Source organism: Podarcis raffonei, chromosome 16, assembly GCF_027172205.1.
Source record: "Podarcis raffonei isolate rPodRaf1 chromosome 16, rPodRaf1.pri, whole genome shotgun sequence".
Lineage (NCBI taxonomy): Eukaryota > Metazoa > Chordata > Lepidosauria > Squamata > Lacertidae > Podarcis > Podarcis raffonei.
The window spans coordinates 30140091-30161738 of record NC_070617.1 but is presented as its reverse complement, the minus strand read 5'-3'; the positions used below and the strand labels follow the sequence as shown (position 1 = coordinate 30161738).

Genomic DNA, 21648 nt, shown 5'->3' with positions numbered 1-21648 from the left:
GTACTTAACCTGAAACTGTTCTTAACCTGAAGCACCACTTTAGCTAATGGGGCCTCCTGCTGCTTCCGCGCTGCCGGAGCACGATTTCTGTTCTCATCCTGAAGCAAAGTTCTTAACCTGAAGCACTATTTCTGGGTTAGCAGAGTCTGTAACCTGAAGCGTATGTAACCTGAGGTACCACTGTACTTGTACAAACTTTAGAGTTGAAGCGAATTTCTTGTAATTCAAGCAAGCTGTTCGGTGCTGTGAATCAGGAGAGGGTAATTATGTGATGCAACAGCTGTCATGCAAGAGGAAGTTCCTGGGTCTTGGAACACTTCCCAGCTCCCTTCTCCCTTCCTACTTCTGAACAGCCGCTCTAGCGCCATAAAAAAAAGTCTATTTTTAACCTCCCTGATGATGTGTTGTCAGGAAAGACCATTTTGCCAGCGTTTTGGCTTTCTCTCCTTCCGACGCCTTCGACCCCGTCTCCATTCACAACTTTTGAAATCCGGCTTTCGTAAGAGATGGCTTCCCAGGAGTCGAGAGCGATGGCTCCCTCTAACAGCGAACAGGGGCTGTGAGTGCCGATGGACATGGAGGCAGAACATGTTTGATGATAAACCAGAGGGCCGTATCAAGCAGGCTGTGAGGGAGGGAGGGGAAACGCCTGAGATCAAAATCAAAACACTAATGATCTCTAAAGCCAGGAGGCAAAACCTCCCCGTTAAAAATAAAAACAGCCCAACAGGACTGAGTATTCTCAAGAGCCACGAAATGTTGCCAAATGTTGGAAAAGGAAAGTGGAAAAATGGGAGGGTGTAGGAATGGAATATTCTGGGAAAGGGGCATGGTTAGCTGGCTGGCAGAAACCCTGAGCAGGAATACTCCCATAAAGTGTTATGCAATATATCAGAGCATTTCATGTAGGTTTCATTTGTGACATAGCCAAAATACTGCAGTCGTTGGCAGTGTCCGGGCAGAAATCAGCAAAAATGGCTCAAGAACTTTTGTGTGCAGATTTTCACTTTTTGAAATACAGTCGTACCTTGGAAGTCAAACGGGATCCATTCTGGAAGTCCGTTCGACTTCCAAAACGTTCAGAAACCAAAGCGCAGCTTCTGATTGGCTGTAGGAAGCTCCTGCAGCCAATCAGAAGCCGCGGAAGCCCCATCGGACGTTCGGCTTCCAAAAATAGTTTGCAAACAGGAACAATGATTTCCAGGTCTGCAGCTTTCGGGGGCCAAAACGTTTGAGAACTAAGCTGTTTCAAAACTAAGGCACGACTGTACTACAACCCTATGACATCTAAACATCTCCACCACTATGTTCCCAATCTGTGAACAGTGAATTTGGCAGAAACAGTGGCTCTGGTTAATGCTGCTGGCATCAAATCAATATTTAGTGTGGTGGCATCTACACTTTGTAACTCCTTGCCAATTTCTCTATCAAATGAGTTTGAATACCGCTTTATATTTATATGGACAACAGGCTTTTGTTCACACAAGCTTCTCCAAACACATGGTTGTTGGCACATTTTAATCCACTGTTGTTAAATGTTTTTTTAAATGTTTCTAATTTTTAAAATTGTTTTATTGATAATTTTACTATTTCTTGTAAACCGCTCTGTAGCAAAACCTCCAAGCGAAATATAGATAAAGGTAAAGGGACCCCTGACCATTAGGTCCAGTCGTGACCGACTCTGGGGTTGCGGCGCTCATCTTGCTTTATTGGCCGAGGCAGCCGGCGTACAGCTTCCGGATCATGTGGCCACCATGACTAAGTCACATCTAGCGAACCAGAGCAGCACACGGAAACGCCATTTACCTTCCCGCTGGAGCGGTACCTATTTATCTACTTGCACTTTGACGTGCTTTCGAACTGCTAGGTTGGCAGGAGCAGGGACCGAGCAACAGGAGCTCACCCCGTCACGGGGATTCGAACCGCCAACCTTCTGATTGGCAAGCCCAAGAGGCTCAGTGGTTTAACCCACAGCGCCACCTGCGTCCCGCAAAATATAAATTCTGTTAAAGAAAACAAATATGGTTTTCCAGACCTCTCCTTAAAGGGAGGCTCAAAAGATGGTGACAAAAGAGAGGGCCTTTTCAGTTGCGGCTCCCCATCTACTAGAGACTGCCACCTGTGCTTGCATTCCTCGCCAACCCCATCTGACCCCCACCAAACCCAACACCCCTCCCTTCACATCTCACCCAAGCTCTCTTCCCCTCACAGTCCTTTAAAGCCCCCACAGCTTGTTCAAGCCCTGCCCCCATGTCCTTGCAGTTCCCTCCATCCCTGCCCTATTCAAAACTGTTGTTTAAAACCGCCATTTTAAAGCCTGCCTTCCCACTTGCTCCCCCGCCCAACTTCACGCAAATCCCAGATCGTGATGCAGCACTACAAATCCTCCTGTGGGGGGGCTACGTGACGACAGCCTTACAGTTTTTTATATATAGGAAGATATATAGGACAAAGATTGGAGGTGTTGTAGGAAAATGTTGATGCTTTATGTGCATTTTTCTATGGGATGATGTATTTATGATTATGGTTTTTAAACGTTAAGTTCCTTGGAAGCCTGTCAGGTAAACAAAGGACTAATAAATTTAATAAATAATTTTATTTAAAATGCAAAGGGGGGAGATGAGTGTACTGCCTCTCCCCGAATGACCTTAGGCTACAAAGAACACTGCATTATTTTTATTTTTATCCCAGCTGCTTTTGCCCCACTTGGTACCAAGCTGATTCCGTCTCGTGCATCAGATAATTCTCTCTAAGGGAGCCCTTTGTCCACCGAGTCAGCAGCTGCCTCAAATGGAGCGGGAACAATCCAGGCATTCTGCCCCAGCCATCTTAAAAAGACACTCATTTCCTTTGAGTGCAAAACAAACCAGTGGGTGTGTCCAGCAGTTATTTTCTTTACGGTCCGAAGTTATTGGGTTGTAGTCAATGCTAGTCCTGCTCAGAGCAGACCCGCTGAAATCAAGGGGCCTAACCTAGTCATGCTCATGACTTTCAGTGGGTCTACTCTGCATAGCCATAAAGGCTACGCTGTTCCTCTATGGTTAGAGGCAGTGAGGCTTCTGCTGGGAATCGCAGGTAGGCAGTGTGCTCTTGTGCCAAGAACTGTAAGTTGGAAGGAATTCAGAGGGTCATCTAATCGAAGGCACTGCAATGCAGGAGTCTATGGCTCTCTGTTCCTATTTTGGCAAAGTAATAATCATAAATAGGTAAAGGGTAAAGGGACCCCTGACCATTAGGTCCAGTCGTGACCGACTCTGGGGTTGCGGCGCTCATCTCACCTTACTGGCCGAGGGAGCCGGCGTACAGCTTCCGGGTCATGTGGCCAGCATGACTAAGCCACTTCTGGCGAACCAGAGCAGCGCACGGAAACGCCATTTACCTTCCCGCCGGAGCGGTACCTATTTATCTACTTGCACTCTGACGTGCTTTCGAACTGCTAGGTTGACAGGAGCAGAGCCCAAGCACCGGCGCTCACCCCTTCTCGGGGATTCGAACCGCCGACCTTCTGATCGGCAAGTACTAGGCTCTGTGGTTTAACCCACAGAGCCACTTGCGTCCCAATAATCATAAAGAAATAAGAATAAAAATGCACACCCCACCAACAAGACCACTCCATTGTAACTACCCAGCCTCCCAAAATTTCAACACTTCTTGCGATGGTTTGACCCCTTTCCGTTTTAACAGTACAAATTCTACAAACACCCTCCATATCTCCTCAAAATCATTTCACCTGCATATTCCCTGCCTTACCTTAATGGCACATGTGAATTTATCATTCATAGCTATATCCCACATCTCTTTATGCCATTCTTCCATTTTATATTCTGCTTGCCCCTTCCACTTCCTGGCTATAACAATTTGTGCAGCTGTCAATAAACTTGTGAGCAAGTCCTTCAGAGCCTGCAAACCTTCCACCCCACCATAAATTGATAATAATGCTACCTCTGGACTTTTGGTCAGCTTTAACCCAATGATTTCTGTTATCTCCTCAAACACCCTTTGCCAAAATAATTGTACATATTTACACCCCCACCACATGTGAACATAATGCCCTGTTTCCTGACATCCCCCTCCTTCCTTGTTATGTTATTATTCTTATTGTTGAAGATATCGTATACATCCCAGCATACTAAGGTGCTGTTTGTGGTTCTCAACCCTTTTTTGCTTAAAGGAAAGGTAAAGGGACCCCTGACCATTAGGTCCAGTTGTGGCTGACTCTGGGGTTGCGGCGCTCATCTCGCTTTATTGGCCGAGGGAGCCGGCGCACAGCATCCGGGTCATGTGGCCAGCATGACTAAGCTGCTTCTGGCGAACCAGAGCAGCGCACGGAAACGCCGTTTACCTTCCCACCAGAGCAGTACCTATTTATCTACTTGCACTTTGACATGCTTTCGAACTGCTAGGTTGGCAGGAGCAGGGACCGAGCAACGGGAGCTCACCCCGTCGCGGGGATTAGAACCGCCGACCTTCTGATCGGCAAGTCCTAGGCTCTGTGGTTTAACCCACAGCGCCACCCACGTCCCGATTTTTTTTTTTGCTTACCCCCCCCCAAAAGAAATCATCTGATCTGTTGCAGTAGAACCGCCGCTCGCTCTCTCTGCCCCCACACAAAATGAGAAAGAGAAGAGAAAGGGGAAACTAGTAATTCATTTAACAGTTGCCACATTTCAAATTGCAAAACTTCCCAAAGGGAGGCAGAAAACCTCCAGTTTTAAACAGACCAGCTGATGATGAAAGCGCACATAATATTTCAACAGAGCAGATATATAAGCACGGTGTTCTCTGTACAACAGCATCTACCAACCAGGAAATTGTATAAGGAAATGAGACAGTAACCAGGGGCTCACATCAACCGCCGGCTGCTAACTTCTCAGGCAGACAGGCCTTCTCACCTCCCTAAATGTCACTTTTAATACTAGACTGGTGCTCATCCCAAGAAGCAACCAATGAGTTTTAGCCCTGTGCAAATTAAAAACCCTCTCCCTTTTTGCAGAATTCTGTTCTTCCACTAGAGGGGTGCACCGGACTGCAATACAGGCAGCTAACACCTCCTCGTCCCTTGTCAATCTTCCTTCTACTAAATTAGCCAGACCATTGTTTGATTGTTTTCCAAACAGGGTTCTGTGGAAGGCTCCCCAGGATGGTCTGCTAGCTAGGGATCATGGGGGTTGTAGGCCAAAAACATCTGGAAGGCCAAGTTTGAGGAAGCCTGCTCAAAAGTAATCTTGCATAACACATCTGCATCTATACTTAGTGGAGAGGAAGCAGCCAGCCTGCCTTGTTGCATAGTTGCTCTGTTGGGATTTTTAATATACTTCAACTGAGAAAATGAAAGCTCAGCTGAGTGATTTGTGACCATTAATGTTAAAAATCCAGCAACGGGGAATTTCTGCAGTGCCCTCCTTTCCCTGATGCCAAAAGCACACGCTTATTTTGCTTAATGGTTATCTACACAGACTGGCAGCAGTTCCCCAGGGTTCCAGATGCAGTCCTCTCCCAGGTGGGGATTCAATCTGGGCTCTTTCGCCTGATTTGCCACTAAGCCACTGCCATTTCCCCGTAGCTCCTCTGACAATGATGCAGTGGCTGGCCCAGTGCTGGATTTACGTATGAGCTAAACAAGCTATAGCTTAGGGCCCCACTCTCTTGGGGGGGGCCAGGAAAAAATTAAAGGAAAAAAACTAGATGTACATTTCCAAAATATAAGATTAAAAACAAATAAAATAAAACTTACATACAGCAACAGTGTTTTGTGTTGTGTAGGCTCCTATGATGTAAGTCAGGCTTCCTCAAACTCAGCCCTCCAGATGTTTTTGGCCTACAACTCCCATGATCCCTAGCTAGCAGGACCAGTGGTCAGGGATGATGGGAACTGTAGTCTCAAAACATCTGGAGGGCCGAGTCTGAGGAAGCCTGATGTAAGTAAAGGTAAAGGTACCCTGCCTGTACGGGCCAGTCTTGACGGACTCTAGGGTTATGCGCTCATCTCACTCTAGAGGCCGGGAGCCAGCACTGTCCACAGACACTTCCAGGTCACGTGGCCAGCGTGACGAAGCTGCTCTGGCGAACCAGCACCAGAGCAGCACACTGTTACGGCTAAAATCTGGGTGCGGGCTACTCTGCCACCCAGCTCATCGGACTAAGTCCGTGGGTCCCTGCGGAAGAAAATGAGCTCAGCCGGAGACAGGAGCAAGATGCGGAGATCCAAGGTTTATTGTGCAACAGGTTCAAGGCGAGATTGAACAGCGAGAAAGGGGTGACATGAACTTTTGGCACGTTGGTTTTCTATGGATTTTATAGATTTTAGTCCCTTTTGACATTGACAATTGGGAATAAATGGATATATTGTAGTGAAGAAGAAGGTGAAGAAGACATGCCCCCCCCCCTTTCCGTAACAACACGGAAACGCCGTTTACCTTCCCGCTATAAAGCGGTACCTATTTATCTACTTGCACTTAAGGGTGCTTTCGAACTGCCAGGTGGGCAGTAGCTGGGCCTGAACAATGAGAGCTCACCCCGCCGTGGGGATTCGAACCACCGACCGTGCGATCGGCAAGTCCTAGGCGCTGAGGTTTTACCCACAGCGCCACCCACGTCCCTATGTAAGTAATGGGCCCCCAATCATTTTAAGTTAGAGCTTAATAATTATTTCATTATTAATATATTTCTTCTTAATTGTATTTCACTATTAATATACTTCTTTGTATTTCAGTTCAACTATTACTTGGATAAAATACGTATTTTGTTATGTGCAAATGGCTTTAGATACCTGTTAGGTCCATAAATTACCATACAGCATATATTCGACACAAAAAAGCAGCGACAATTTGGTGTTGACAAAAGGACAGCTGGACATATAAAGGACCCCATTCCCTTCAGTAGCTTAGGGCCTCATCAAACCTAAATCCGGCACTGGACCATAAAGAAGGCTGATCGCCGAAGAATTGATGCTTTTGAATTATGGTGCTGGAGGGGGCTCTTGAGAGTCCCATGGACTGCAAGAACATCAAACCTCTCCATTCTGAAGGAAATCAGCCCTGAGTGCTCACTGGAAGGACAGGTCCTGAAGCCGAGGCTCCAGTACTTTGGCCACCTCATGAAAAGAGAAGACTCCCTGGAAAAGACCCTGATGTTGGGAAAGATGGAGGGCACAAGGAGAAGGGGACGACAGAGGACAAGATGGTTGGACAGTGTTCTTGAAGCTACCAGCATGAGTTTGACCAAACTGCGGAAGGCAGTGGAAGACAGGAGTGCCTGGCGTGCTCTGGTCCATGGGGTCACGAAGAGTCTGACGTGCTCTGGTCCATGGGGTCACGAAGAGTCTGACAACAACATCTTAGGGCCTCATCAAACCTAAATCCGGCCCTGAGCAGGCCCAAGGCAAGTCATGTATTCCAATTTCCACGGTGGAGATGCAAAATAGAGTTGGGTTTTTCCCCCCCCAAGGACTCCACAAGAGTTGGCCTCCCTCCAGCTGAAGCTGCCTGTGACCTCGAGGGGAACAAATTTTGGTATGAAGTGACAAGTATTATGTTCCTGAGCCAGCAATATCAAAGCAGCCGAACGACAACAAAAAGACACGCACACCGAGGCCCGGACACATAATACAAATGTGGATCCTCCTTTCCGATCCAGGGCAAAATGAAAACAACCGCCCTTTTGTCTTCTATCCTTGGCAGAGTGAAATCAAAGGGGCCTGGAAGCGCTTTGTCTCCATCTGACATGTTGAGTGCAGACATGTTTGGGAGGTGGCAGTTTTATGAAAGGGTGAATTATTTTACCCAAACGAGCCGTCGGTCAGCTGAACTGTACACTTGAGGCCCTCGGTGCTGGGAGCACAAGCCTTATATTGAGTCTTTCAGGCCCTTGGGTCCAGGGAAGGGCTGTAGCTCAGCGCCAGAGCACATCACATTGCGCACAGAAGGTCCCAGGTTCAAATCTCGGCATATCCAGGTAGGGCTGGGAATGTCCTCTGCCTGAACCCCTCAGAGATCTACAATTTCCAGAGTGTTTTATCAGTCAATGCCTCTTCCCAGGGAATTCTGGGATTTGTAGCGATTTAAAAAGAATAGGGACGCAGGTGGCACTGTGGGTTAAACCACAGAGCCTAGGACTTGCCGATCAGAAGGTCAGCAGTTAGAATCCCTGCGACAGGGTGAGCTCCCGTTGCTGCTCCTGCCAACCCAGCAGTTCAAAAGCACGTCAAAGTGCAAGTAGATAAATAGGTACCGCTCCGGTGGGAAGGTAAACGGCGTTTCCATGCGCTGCTCTGGTTTGCCAGAAGTGGCTTAGTTATGCTGGCCACATGACCCGGAAGCTGTACACCGGCTCCCTCGGCCAATAAAGCGAGATGAGCGCCGCAACCCCAGAGTCGGTCACGACTGGACCTAATGGTCAGGGGTCCCTTTACCTAAGAAGAATAGAGTTTTCCTAACAACTCTCGACACCCTTAAGAAATTACATTTCCCAGGGGAATAGCTATGACTGTTTAAAGTGGCATAATGGTGCTTTAAATGTATGGTGTGCCATTTTGAATATCATCATTGTTTTCTAACAAAAATCTCTCACGTTTCTTCCACCGTGTACTCGTTGCAGCCCACATGCTCTTAGGGTTAATCAATAAATAAATCTGAACAAGACTGGTGAAAATTCAAGGAACTTTGGAATAGTAAACAGAAGACAATTAACTACAGTCTTTCTGCCATTTTTATGAGAAAGTATGGCATCTTAAAAAGCAGAGACATCAGCTTGCCGACAAAGGTCCGTATAGTTAAAGCTATGGTTTTCCCAGTAGTGATGTATGGAAGTGAGAGCTGGACCATCAAGAAGGCTGATCACCAAAGAATTGATGCTTTTGAATTATGGTGCTGGAGGAGACTCTTGAGAGTCCCATGGACTGCAAGAAGATCAAACCTATCCATTCGGAAGGAAATCAGCCCTGAGTGCTCACTGGAAGGACAGATCCTGAAGCTGAGGCTCCAATACTTTGGCCACCACATGAGAAGAGAAGACTCCCTGGAAAAGACCCTGATGTTGGGAAAGATGGAGGGCACAAGGAGAAGGGGACGACAGAGGACGAGATGGCTAGACAGTGTTCTCGATGCTACGAACATGAGTTTGACCAAACTGCAGGAGGCAGTGGAAGACAGGAGTGCCTGGCATGCTCTGGTCCATGGGGTCACGAAGAGTCAGACACAACTAAACAACTAAACAACAACAATAGCTTCACCTGAAATGACCAACATTTTGAAGCTCAGAATAGCAATATTAACTTTATCATAAATTCACTTCTTTTAATACGTATTTGTTACTCCACTTCTGTACTTAATATAATTTTAAAAGATTTGGACAAGGATTTACCCACAGGATATTTTTAATAACATTATGATATTCTATTTCCCAGGAGTTGCATTCTCTTAAGCTCCAAATGAAATACTCTTTAAAGATAACGATAAAAGCAACCAAAAAGGGGGAGGTCTGTGCCTTCCTTCTAGTCGCACTTAACATACCAAAAAAACCCAAAGAGTGTGTCGCTCCCATGGCAACCATTTGCTTGTTCCCAATCTCAGCGTGTGCCTCTTATTTGGCAACCGCGCCTCACACTCCTCCTAAAGAACTAAGCCCTTGGCACTGCCAACAGATGTCAAAGGCTTTGGAGTGGGCTCCCTCACTCTGCGTTACACCAGCGACCTTGTTTGCCCTCCAGAAAGGTCCACTGAAGGCTCAAAAGGAAGATGGCACTGCCACCTCTCCAGAGTCGCCTCAGTGTCAACATGGCACTGCCAGTTTCCCTGGATGCTGGGTGGGCACGCTTGGCACACAACTCTAGAGCTAGCAATGACCAGACTTAAGCCACATTCGCACCGTACGTTGGATTTCCCCCAAAAGAATTCTGGGAGCTGTAGTTTGTTAAGGTGCTGAGAGATGTCGGGAGACCCCTGTATTTCCCTCACAGAGCTACAATTCCAGAGCACCCTTGGAAGAGAGGTTGATTGCTAAACCATAAGGGTTTGGGGATGGGTGAGTCTATGCCAGGGGTCAGCAAACTTTTTCATCAGGGGGCCAGTCCACTGTCCCTCTGTGGGGGGCCAGACTATATTTTGAAGAAAAAAGTATGAACAAATTCCTATGCCCCACAAATAACCCAGAGATGCATTTTTAATAAAAGGACACATTCTACTCATGCAAAAACACCAGGCAGGCCCCACAAATAACCCAGAGGTGCATTTTAAATAAAAGGGCACATTCTACTCATGTAAAAACAAGCTGATTCCTGGACCATCCACGGGCCGGATTTAGAAGGCGATTGGGCCAGATCCGGCCCCCAGGCCTTAGTTTGCCTACCCATGGTCTACGCCTTCTCCATCTCTTTTTCTTTCTTCGCCTGAACTGCAACAGAAATCATCCTTCTTTCTCAACGCCAGAATTTCACAAGTCTGCCAAGTCTGTTGCTCAAGCCCGCTTCATTTGGGGTCAAGAAAGTTCTCCTTTCTCAGTATTCGTGGTTCCTCTTTCATCCGAGCATCATCTATGCAAATGGCTATCTGAATTCTCCAAGGTCCAACCCTTGGGTAACCAAAACGGCAGCGCCCCTCCACGGGAGGAAGGTTTCGGCAGGCTTGGGGAACAAGAGCCCAAGGTTTCTAGAAGCACAAAAACTATTTTTCCGGGGGTGGGAGTGCAACTAAGCAGGAAAGCGACTCCTGAACAGCCCAATGGCAGCAGTGCAGTTTTAGTTGGCATGGAATTGTGACGGGCGTATGGAGTGGTGGAGGCAACGGAATGGAGTATCCTGAAAGAGGGTAGTGACTGACCAGTGAAATAGCAGGTCAGGAAATGCAACAGCTGTATACTGTCTGTACTTTGTTATATAATAAAAAAAAGTTTGTGAGCAGCCTGGAGGACTTCATTGATCAACAAAAGAGAAGTGTCATAAATAAATAAAAATAGTGACATGGAGGCTTTTTTTAATTAAATAGGAAAGGGTGGTGATCTACAGCCCCCCCCCAAAAAAAAATTATTATCATTGGTCTTAGTATTACATTTGTAAGTTGCTCTTGGTCACTTTTGTGAGTAAAGCAATTAATAAATATCATTGGTAATAATAATACCGGAGGCCTTTACAGTCTGTAAAACAAGGGCTGAAAATGGACTCGATTCCAATACACATATAGTTAGTAGAAGAAGAAAGAACTACCAGATGGAATTAGTTTAAGGAAGCTCATTTCCTAACAGCTAAGCAGCCTAGAAATTCCAAATCTTCATTGTACGAATATTCAGCAGAGGCAGAACATAAAAACATCATGGCTGGCAGCCAATGATAGCTTTAAACTCCATGAATCTGTCAAATTCTGTTTAGAAGAGCTCTGGTGAATCAGGCCAATGGCGTCTCTAGTCCAGCACCCTGTTCTTACAGTGGCCAACCAGATGGAGAGGCCACAAGCAGGACTTGGACGCAGCAGATGTCCTCTTGTCCCTCGTGAATCCCAGCAACTGTTAATCAGGGGTCTACTGCCTCCGATCGGGGAGTTGGAACATCGCCGCCCTTGTGGCTGCTAGCTGTCGGTAACCTTCTCCTCCAGGAATTTGTTTCCCCCTTGTTTTGGAGGCCATCCAAGATGGCGGTGATAGCGACATACCGTGGATGCGAATTCCATCGTTTAACTCTGCACTGTGTGAAAAGGTCTGCCCTTCTGTCTGTCCCCAGTCTTCCAACGTTAAGGTTCATTGTATGGCCCCAAGTTCCAGTGATTTGAGAGAGGCCTTTCCAGAATTATAGGGACACAACTACCAATTTTATTTTATTTTTTGTATATGTATATTTTTTTTGTATATTACAGTGGTACCTCAGGTTAAGTACTTAATTCGTTCCAGAGGTCCGTACTTAACCTGAAACTGTTCTTAACCTGAAGCACCACTTTAGCTAATGGGGCTTCCTGCTGCCGCAGCACCGCCAGAGCACGATTTCTGTTCTTATCCTGAAGCAAAGTTCTTAACCTGAAGCACTATTTCTGGGTTAGCGGAGTCTGTAACCTGAAGCGTATGTAACCTGAAGCGTATGTAACCTGAGGTACCACTGTATAATTGTATATATATAATTGTATAGAAATTGTGTGTGTGTATATACACAGTGGTACCCCACTAGACGAATGCCCCGCTAAACGAAAAACGCGCAAGACAAAAGGGCTTTCCGACATTTTTTCTGCTTCGCAAGACGTTTTTTTCTATGGGGTTTTCTCGCAAAACGAAAATTTTTTCGTGGTCTCCCCTTTTTTTTGCCTTTTCTGAAAGGCGCTAAGCTGCTTATCTGCAAATTGCCGCTTATCCGCTAATCCGCTAAGCCGCTAAAAGCCGCTAAAAGCCGCTAAGCCGCTTATCTGTCAATTTACCGCTTATCAGCTGATCCGCTGATAGCGGAGCTCCGCAAGACGAAAATCCCTGCAAGACGAAGGCACCCGCAGAACGGATTAATTTCGTCTTGCGGGGCACCACTGTGTGTATATATATATATATATATATATATATACACACACACACACACACACACACACACACACACATATACATACAGTGGTACCCCGCAAGACGAATGCCTCGCTAAACGAAAAACACGCAAGACGAAAGGGTTTTCCGATTTTTTAGCCGCTTCGCAAGACGAATTTCCCTATGGGCTTGCTTTGCAAGACGAAAAATTTTTCGAGTTCTTGCGAGTTTTTTCCTAAGCCGCTTATCCGCTAATTGCCGCTTATCCGCTAATAGCGGTGCTTCGCAAGATGAAAAAACCTGCAAGACGAAGAAACTCGCAGAACGAATTGATTTCGTCTTGCGGGGCACCACTGTATATCATTGTATAGAAACTTATTCATGTATGCAACTACAGCGGCAAGAATGTTACTTGCCCAAAAATGAAAATAAGAAGACATCGGAGATGTTTTTGGTTGGGAAGGGAGTGAGGAGAGGAAAAGAATTTGGTTCAGTTCACATTCCAAGGTGAACCTACCTAACAGACCATTTATGAAACAAAACACAGTCTGAAGCACAGCTGTCCATCAATGTTTACTCTTCCCTGGATTTGCAGTGCAGTTCTCACCCCAAGTAATGGGTGCAACAATGCATCTACTGGGGTAAATTGTGCCTAAAAAGGCATATATTCATTACAATAACATACAAAAACGTGCTGTGTTAGGAGGAATTGCATGCAAACAGGAGATTATTGGGAGAAATTCGCCTAAAAATGCTGGTTAATTTTCATGAGGACCTTTTTTAAAAAAAAAAATATGCAGACTGATGTGGAAATGTGGAGAATCACAGATCGCAGACATCCTGCCTCCGGCCCAGCCCATGCAGACAGAGGTTATTATGTGCAAGCAATAAATAAATCTGTATTTAGGCAAGGAGCCTAAATACATGCCTTGCAGCAAAGTATTTCAGAGGAGGCCTGCAACATACCCTCCAACATTTCTCTGATGAAAATAGGGGCATCCTATTGTAATAGTAGTAGTAGGAGTAGTAGTAGGAGTAGTAATAACAATAATATTTATACCCCGCTCATCTGACTGGGTTGCCCCAGCCACTCTCAGGAGCTTCCAACATATATAAAACATAATACAGGGCTGCCATACATCCAGAATTTCCTGGACATAGCCAGTATTTGTCCGTCAAAAATAGTGTCTGGGCGGAATTTTCAAAAATCCAGGCCTATGGCAGCCCATATAGGAAGTGTTGATTTTGGGGGTGAATTTTCCAGAAAAATAGCTTTTACAAGCTCAACAAGTTCGCGCGCACACACCCACACCCATAAAAATAAAAGCTTTGGTGTCCGGCTTTTCACTTTTTGAAGCATGATAACCCTAACATTACAAAATATTAAGCATTAAAAAACTTCCATAAACTGGGCTGCCTTCAAATATCTTCTCAAAGTTGTATAGTTACTTATCCCCTTAGCTTGGGGGTCAGATAATTCCACACTCCCAATATTTCTCTGATGAAAATAGGGACATCCTAAGGAAAAAACAGACACGAGTGGCGCTGTGGGTTAAACAACAGAGCCTAGGTCTTGCTGATCAGAAGGTTGGCAGTTCGAATCCCCGCGACGGGGTGCAAGTGCAAGTAGATAAATAGGTACCGCTCTGGCGGGAAGGGAAACGCCATTTCCGTGTGCTGCTCTGGTTCGCCAGAAGCGGCTTAGTCATGCTGGCCACATGACCAGGAAGCTGTATGCTGGCTCCCTCAGCCAAAAAAGCGAGATGAGCGACGCAACCCCAGAGCATGACTGGACCTAATGGCCAGGGGTCCCTTTACCTTTAAGGAAAAAACAGGACATTCCAGGAACAAATCAGAATACTGTTGTGGGCAGAAGGATGCAATGGAATCTCTGGAATCCTGATTTGCAGCCCCCCACTCTGCAATGTTTTATTGTGGGTCTCACTTGTAAGAATGAAAGAGCAGCCCCGCCGGATCAGGCCAACAGCCCATCTAGTCCAGCATCCTGTTCTCACAGTGGCCAGTTAGATGCTTATGGGATGCCCGAAAGCAGGACCTGGCTGGTACAGCAACTCTTCCCACATTGCTGGGAATTGTGAGGCATACTGCCTCCGACAGTGCACAGCTACATTATCCCGTTTCTGTGGGGCAATTGCGGGAGCGGGCTGTTGCCTCCACGCTCTGCTTGCCAGTTTCCCAGGAGCATCTGGCTTTCCACTGTGGGAAACAGGATGCGGGACTTAATGGCAATTTGGCGTGATCCAGCCGGGCTCGTCTAATATTCAAAATTCCTAATGCAAGCAGAGTTGCATGAGAAAGCGAGCTCACCACAGCCTCAAGAGCCCCTCAAGAGTCAGCACATGAATCAATCTTTTCACATCGAGAGAGTGTGGGTGTGAGGACGCATAAGTTTAACACATTTATATCCTGTCGTTCTCCCGTCACAAGTGGGCTCTGCAACAAAATGTTGCAGCACGACAAAAATTAAAACAAACAACAGCAAACACAATAACAGCAAACAAACAAACAAAACTGTAAATAAAAACAGTATCAAATCCATAAAATGGGATTCTCCGAATCCCGTTACTTTCCTCCCCTGGTTCCTTAATTTTCTTTTTCAACTGCATATCATTTCTACACCAAGTTATTTTTCTGCCTCACATTTCTTGCATTATTTCTAAAATTACAAGTGTTCTTAAAATCCTGCCAGCATATTAACCTGTTTACAATACTTTTGTAAGTACATAACAGACATTTCCCATTCTTTTTAAAAATTTCTTGTCCTCTTCATTTCTGAGCTTTCCAGTCAATTTAGTCCATTTAAAAATAAAAATAAAATGTTGCAGCATGAAGTGCTGCAGTTCTGCATTCTAGGCCCTGCATTCTATACCCATACCTCCATTTTAAACTTTTACTTTCTCCTCCTGCTTAAGCCCCATGAAATCCGCGCTTCCATCTCCATTCCCCCAACTAACACCTCTCGAGGCCCCAAAATATATGATCTGACTGGCGTCAAGAGCATGAACAAAGTCTGCATGCAACTCTGGAAACTCAGAAGTCAAATTTTCTTTAGGTGCGGGAAATTGTCAACAGAGCAGAAGGGAAACATAAGCGCTTGCACACTTTCCAAAGATCTCATGTTGCACAACTTAATTTACCCGTTTTTGCCAAGGAGGAAAAAGAGACCTTTCAGAACCTCGCTAGGTCTGCCTGCTATAATTATTACTTTAATCTGCTTCAGCAAGGCCAGTGAAGTTCATAGCTCCCGGGTTCAGAATACAGATCTGTCCAGCTTGAAACACCCGGTTACATACAGTGTGAACAGAGTGCCATTTTCTTGAAACAGTTCTCCAGTGTCGTGGACTGGCTGGACACAGAGGGATGGTGGAGGCACTAGCTGGGCCACCCCCCAAGGGACGAAGGCTCAGAGCCCGGGGGTTGGTGGTGCAACAAGGATGAGTGGTCAGAGGGAGAAGAGGGAAGGAGAAGACTGGGAGTATCAGAAGTGGTAACAAGGTTTAGTGAGCAGGAAGCAGCCGTTGCAGAGAGACCTCCAGAATCAGAGGCAGAAGTGGAAGCAGAAGAAGAGGGAGGCCAAGAAACAGAGAGGAGTCAGGCTGGTGAAGAAGCCAGGGGGTCTCCCCCTCCTGCTGCGATCAGCTCCCTTTCTACCAGCCTGCCAGAACCAGAAGAGGTATGAAGAAGAGGAGCAGTGGCAGGTGCTCTGGCAGAGTCTCAGATTGCTTGGGAAGGACCCAGGAGATGAGGAGGCTTAGGCAGCTGTGGGAAGGTGTGGACCTTCATGTCATGAAATTCTACTTAGTATTGATCCAGAGTAGATTCCAATGTATATTTAGCAGAGTAACAACTTAAACAAGTTGCAAGATTCCCATGTATTTCATCCAGCAGAACTTTACCGCTACTGAAGCTTCCTGCAGCCAATCGGAAGCCGCGCCTTGGTTTCCGAATGTTTTGGAAGTCAAATGGACTTCCAGAACAGATTCCTTTCGACTTCTGAGGTACCAATGTATAAGAGAACAAGGGAGGTGTCCATGGTGAATTCTAGCACCTCTTTTTCTATAAAAATAGCACTGCAAGTCCCTTATCTTGGATCCACTAGTTTCTAGAAACAACACAATTCTTTGGTTCTTTTACTAGTGTCGCACCTTGCCTGAACTCCCTGCGACTGTCGCCTGACTTTGTCTGTGGACCACATTTGGACAAGCATATTGTCAAGGCAGGGACATGGGTGGTGCTGTGGGTTAAACCACAGAGCCTAGGACTTGCCGATCAGAAGGTCGGCAGTTCAAATCCCCGTGACAGGGTGAGCTCCCGTTGCCCGGTCCCTGCTCCTGCCAACCTAGTAGTTCGAAAGCACGTCAAAGTGCAAGTAGATAAATAGGTACCACTCCGGCAGGAAGGTAAATGGTGTTTCCATGTGCTGCTCTGGTTCGCCTGAAGTGGCTTAGTCATGCTGGCCACATGACCCGGAAGCTGTACGCCGGCTCCCTCGGCCAATAAAGCGAGATGAGTGCCGCAACCCCAGAGTCGTCCGCGACTGGACTTAAAGGTCAGGGGTCCCTTTACCTTTACAGTTATTGTCAAGGCATCTACGCAACAGCTCGCCTCTCCAAAACAGTATGGGAGAATGTGATGCTAATGGCCAATACCAATATGAAGGTCTACCAGGTTTGCGTGCTGAGCATGCTACTTTATAGTAGTGAGACGCAGGCAACATACACCCCCCAGGAGCAATGCCCCAGCCAACATGACCAGTGGCTGGGGATCATGGGAATCGGAGTCCAACAACATCTTGCAGGGCCACAGATAAGCCACATCAGAAGAGGAAACAGCAGAGTTCGTGGAAGGGTCATCTTTGAAATAATTGATTTTGATTTCCCAAAAAATCTGAAGAAAGACGTCGAACTCGGAGCGCCCGGGAGGCGAGGCGGCGATTGCATGGCAGAAAAAGGATATGACAGCCACAAAAGACAAAGGCAAAAGCCACATCCAGCATGAGAGATAGAGAAAGAGAGAGAGAGAGACGGAATCGAAGAAAACGGTGTGTGCCAGATTATGTTTTGCTAAATGGCAACCCTGATGGAGAAGAGGGAAAGATTCAGAAGTCAGCACACTGCTGGAAGGAACAGCCCCGTAAGTGTGCTTAATTAGGGAAAGATCTCTCCATGGCACCTGCGTCAGAGAGACGGTTGTATCCGAAGCGACAGAATTAGGCTAGCTAGGAGGAAATAAAAAGGGCGTCAATCACGGCATGTCAGTTTGGGGCACAATCCTGAAGTGGTTGAGGGCTTTTTTGCTAACAGGGTGCAAATCACCACTAAGGTTTTTCTTAAAGTTTCTTCATGATACAATATAGGAAACTGATATAAGTAAAAAACCAAAAAAACAGATTCAAAAAGTAAAAAATAATAATAATAGAGTAAGCAGTCCTCTCTTAACGGCAGCTCTCGCCACCCACAGAAGGTTGTATCCCCTCGCAGGTCTTATCTGGGATGTTTCCTTTCTCCTCTCAGTCTCTCACCATGGGGGACCAAGTATTTTCCTGCCTCCCACCAAGGCCCCTCCATCAATCATTTGCCACCCCCATGAGTGTACAATCCCTAGACCCTAATAAAGGCCCTGAGCAGAGGTCACCAAAGAAAGAAATGAAGAAGAGGAAAAAGAAAGAAGAAAAAGAAAGAAGCAAGAAATCAGAGAAACGAAAAGAAAAATAAAATTCAAAGCACAATTCAAAGTGTTGGTGTTGATCTTTAAAGCCCTAAACACCCTCGGCCCAGTATACCTGAAGGAGCATCTCCACCCCCATTGTTCTGCCCGGAAACTGAGGTCCACTTCCGAGGGCCTTCTGGCGGTTCCCTCACTGCGAGAAGCAAAGTTACAGGGAACCAGGCAGAGGGCCTTCTTGGTAGTGGCACCTGCCCTGTGGAATGCCCTCCCATCAGATGTCAAGGAAATGAACAACTATCTGACTTTTAGAAGACATCTGAAGGCAGCCCTGTTTAAGGAAGTTTTTAATGTTTGAAGTTTTATTCTGTTTAATATTCTGTTGGGAGCCACCCAGTGTGGCTGGGGGAACCCAGTCAGATGGGTGGGGAATAAATAAATAAATAAATAAATAAATAAATAAATAAATAAATAAGATAATAATCATGATAATGATAAAGAAAAAAGCAAAATCTGGGAGTTATAGCTCTGGTAGAAGAACTAGGGATCTCCAAATAAGTCCTGGGCCCTTTACCCAACTACAGCTTTGGGTGTTTTAAGTTGGTTGCCACATTCCCAAAAGTGAAAATCCAGACAAAGGTTTTGTTTGTTTGTTTGTTTGTTTGTTTGTTTTTTGGCAGGGGAGGAGTTGTTGAGCTGGGGAGGCCCAGCCAGATGGGTGGGGTACAAGTAATAAATTATTATTATTTTTTATTGTTATTCTTTATATTAAGGTGTGCTTTTTTGCAGGGGGAGGAGTTGTTGAGCTTTTGTTTGTTTGTTTTTTGGGGGAAACATCTCCCTGGTAAAAGTAAGTTTTGCAGCTTTGTGGGGGATTTATAACGCATTTTTAAAAAGAAAAATCACACTCCTTGCCATACGTCCAGGTTTCTCTGGACATTTTGCCGATTCAGCAAAAACCCGCCCAGATGCCATTTTGCAGCCCAGATGTGTCCGGCAAGACCAGACGTATAGCATCCCTAGGTATGAGCCCACTTTAAATGTCCAGAGCAGATGGGCCTGTGGGCTGCAGGTTCCCAAACCCATCTTAAACCACCCCTGAGAGATGGAAAATGAAGCCAGCCACACTCCCCACTTCTCCCTTCCTCCCGCCTGCCACAAGAAGTCCGGAAACAAATATCTTGAAGTCCAAAATGCACATGGCACAACACAGTTTGAGGCCAAACATGCCCGTTCTGAGTGTGTCCAAAGTTTTCCCTGGCAGAGTAACAGAGAAGCCATGTGATGGCTGATGGGTCTTGAGTTTGAGCCTTCTTGGCAAGTGTCAAAACACACATGCCCCTTTGCTATATATTTTGGCTCTCCCCCTACCCAGGACGTAAATGGCTGCGTTCAGATTCAAGTCCACACCCTGGCTGCTGGAACATCTTAAAAAACATTCAGTTTGCCTTCCTTATTGGAAAAACAAAGTTAGCAAGGTGCTGCAGACTTTGAAAGAGTCTTTTCTGTGCCTTTTCCAGCTTTTGTTGATGGATTGACCAAAACTGTACCAGTATTCCCCATAAGGCTGCACCATAGCTTGTCTCTCCTGCTAAGAGGGAGCCCAGGTGCCAAGTGCCAACAGCTACATAGCTAAGACAGAGCCACAATGCGGAGAGGGAGGGAGTGATCAGGCTCAGGCAAGGAGCAAGGTTTGTGTAAGAATTTGAAAAACCGTTGGTAGGGGAAACCTCACAACAGCCCAGTGAGGACCGAGCACTTAAAGCGGTCACATAATGCCACTGCTTTTGGAGGAGGGAGAAATGGAACGTCCTAGAAGCTGACGTGGTTGGCATCTCGAACCAGAGCACTTCACGCTGCAACATTTTGCTGCAGATCTGACTTGTATTTTACAAGTTCCTTAGCCTGGATTTGCCCAATTGTAGGGGGTAGGTAATTAGGGTTAGGGGTGTCCGCTGGTAGAGTTTTGGGTGGCATTAGGAGCTTTGAGTACCTCAATGCCGCAGGAGGGAGGGAGGAGAAATTTGATTCAGTTCGCTTCCAGAGTTAAACTTTCCTAATCTGCACTTCTTGGAAAAAATATTCGGGCCAAGGCAAAGCCAAATTTGCAAATCTGAATTTTTGCTGTGCAGTTCTCCAGCCAAGCAATGTGTACACAAACTCAGGTACTGGGATAAAGTGTGCATAAAGGTGCATATATTTATGCAAATAACATGCAAATATACGTTGCTATTAGGGAGAATTGTAACATGTCTGTATACAGAGCCGGAATGGCGCAGCGGTTAAGAGTGTTGGACTAGGACCTGGAAAACCAGGGTTTCAAATCCCCACTCAGCCACGAAACTCACTGCCTCTCAGCTTAACCTACTTCACAGGGTTGTGTGAGGGTTAAATGGGGAGGAGGGAAGCTATGCATAACCACCTCAAGGTGGGATTGAAATAAATAAATATATAAAAATATTAGCCACTTAGAGGCCATTGCGGCATGAAAGCAGTACAGTGGTACCTCGGGTTAAGTACTTAATTCATTCCGGAGGTCCGTACTTAACCTGAAACTGTTCTTAACCTGAAGCACCACTTTAGCTAATGGGGCCTCCTGCCGCTGCCGCGCCGCTGGAGCATGATTTCTGTTCTCATCCTGAAGCAAAGTTCTTAACCTGAAGCATTATTTCTGGGTTAGCGGAGTATGTAACCTGAAGCGTATGTAACCTGAAGCGTATGTAACCTGAAGCGTATGTAACCCGAGGTACCACTGTATATGAATCTAACAATTAAATATGACAGAAGAAGAAATTTGCACTAAGATGCTGGTGCATTGCTATGGGGACTTTAAAAAAGAATAATCTCAAACTGTTACAGACATCAGAGAACTTAATTTGAGACTAGAAGAATGAGAAACCAAAATGGACTGTCAAGCAGCTCTTCAAGATTTCGGGTAGGTGACATTTCAAGCCCTACCTGGAGATACCAGGTGCTGAATCAGGGACTTTCTGAACGCAAGGCAGATGCTCTATCCCTGGGGTTGCCAGGTGAGGAGCATCCCAGACCTTGAGATTTCAAGCCCAAATCTGAGACCTAGGGGCAGGCCCTGGTGATGTCATGGGGGCGGGCCCTGGCAGTTCTTCCTCTGTGCTTCCTCCCACCGTCGATCCTGGGAGACGGAGGTTAATTGGGAGAGGGAAGGTATATGCAATACAGGCGTTCCCTCCACTTACACGTGATCAACTTGCATGCGACGGCGTATACATGCGGTGGTGGGAAATAAAAAAATAGATTCAAACCAGGAAATGATGGGAGAGAGTGGCAGAGACCTTGTGAAGAGACCCTCCCCAGAGCCCGAAGAAGACGTGAGGGTGGAGGAAGCCCTGAAGGGACTGGAGGTGCAGAGGGGCTTTGTTTACGTTGCTCAGGCTCCCCATCTAACAACTGACGCATGCAATAGCGCATCAGCCGCCACTTTTCTACGCAGCCAGCCCCAGA

The 21648-nt window shown here is 46.2% G+C and overlaps 2 protein-coding genes across 2 annotated transcripts in view; one reads left to right on the top strand and one right to left on the bottom strand.

Moving 5' to 3' along the window:
• The window catches only part of SEPTIN5 (septin 5), a 77661-nt gene that overhangs the window by 32381 nt on the left and 23632 nt on the right, over positions 1–21648 (bottom strand). The gene's annotated exons all lie outside the window — the stretch shown is intronic.
• The window catches only part of C16H22orf39 (chromosome 16 C22orf39 homolog), a 191844-nt gene continuing 190021 nt past the window's right edge, over positions 19826–21648 (top strand). The window contains exon 1 of the mRNA XM_053369303.1: positions 19826–19834. The gene's annotated coding sequence lies outside the window, so the exon portion shown is untranslated. The remainder of the gene's footprint in view (positions 19835–21648) is intronic.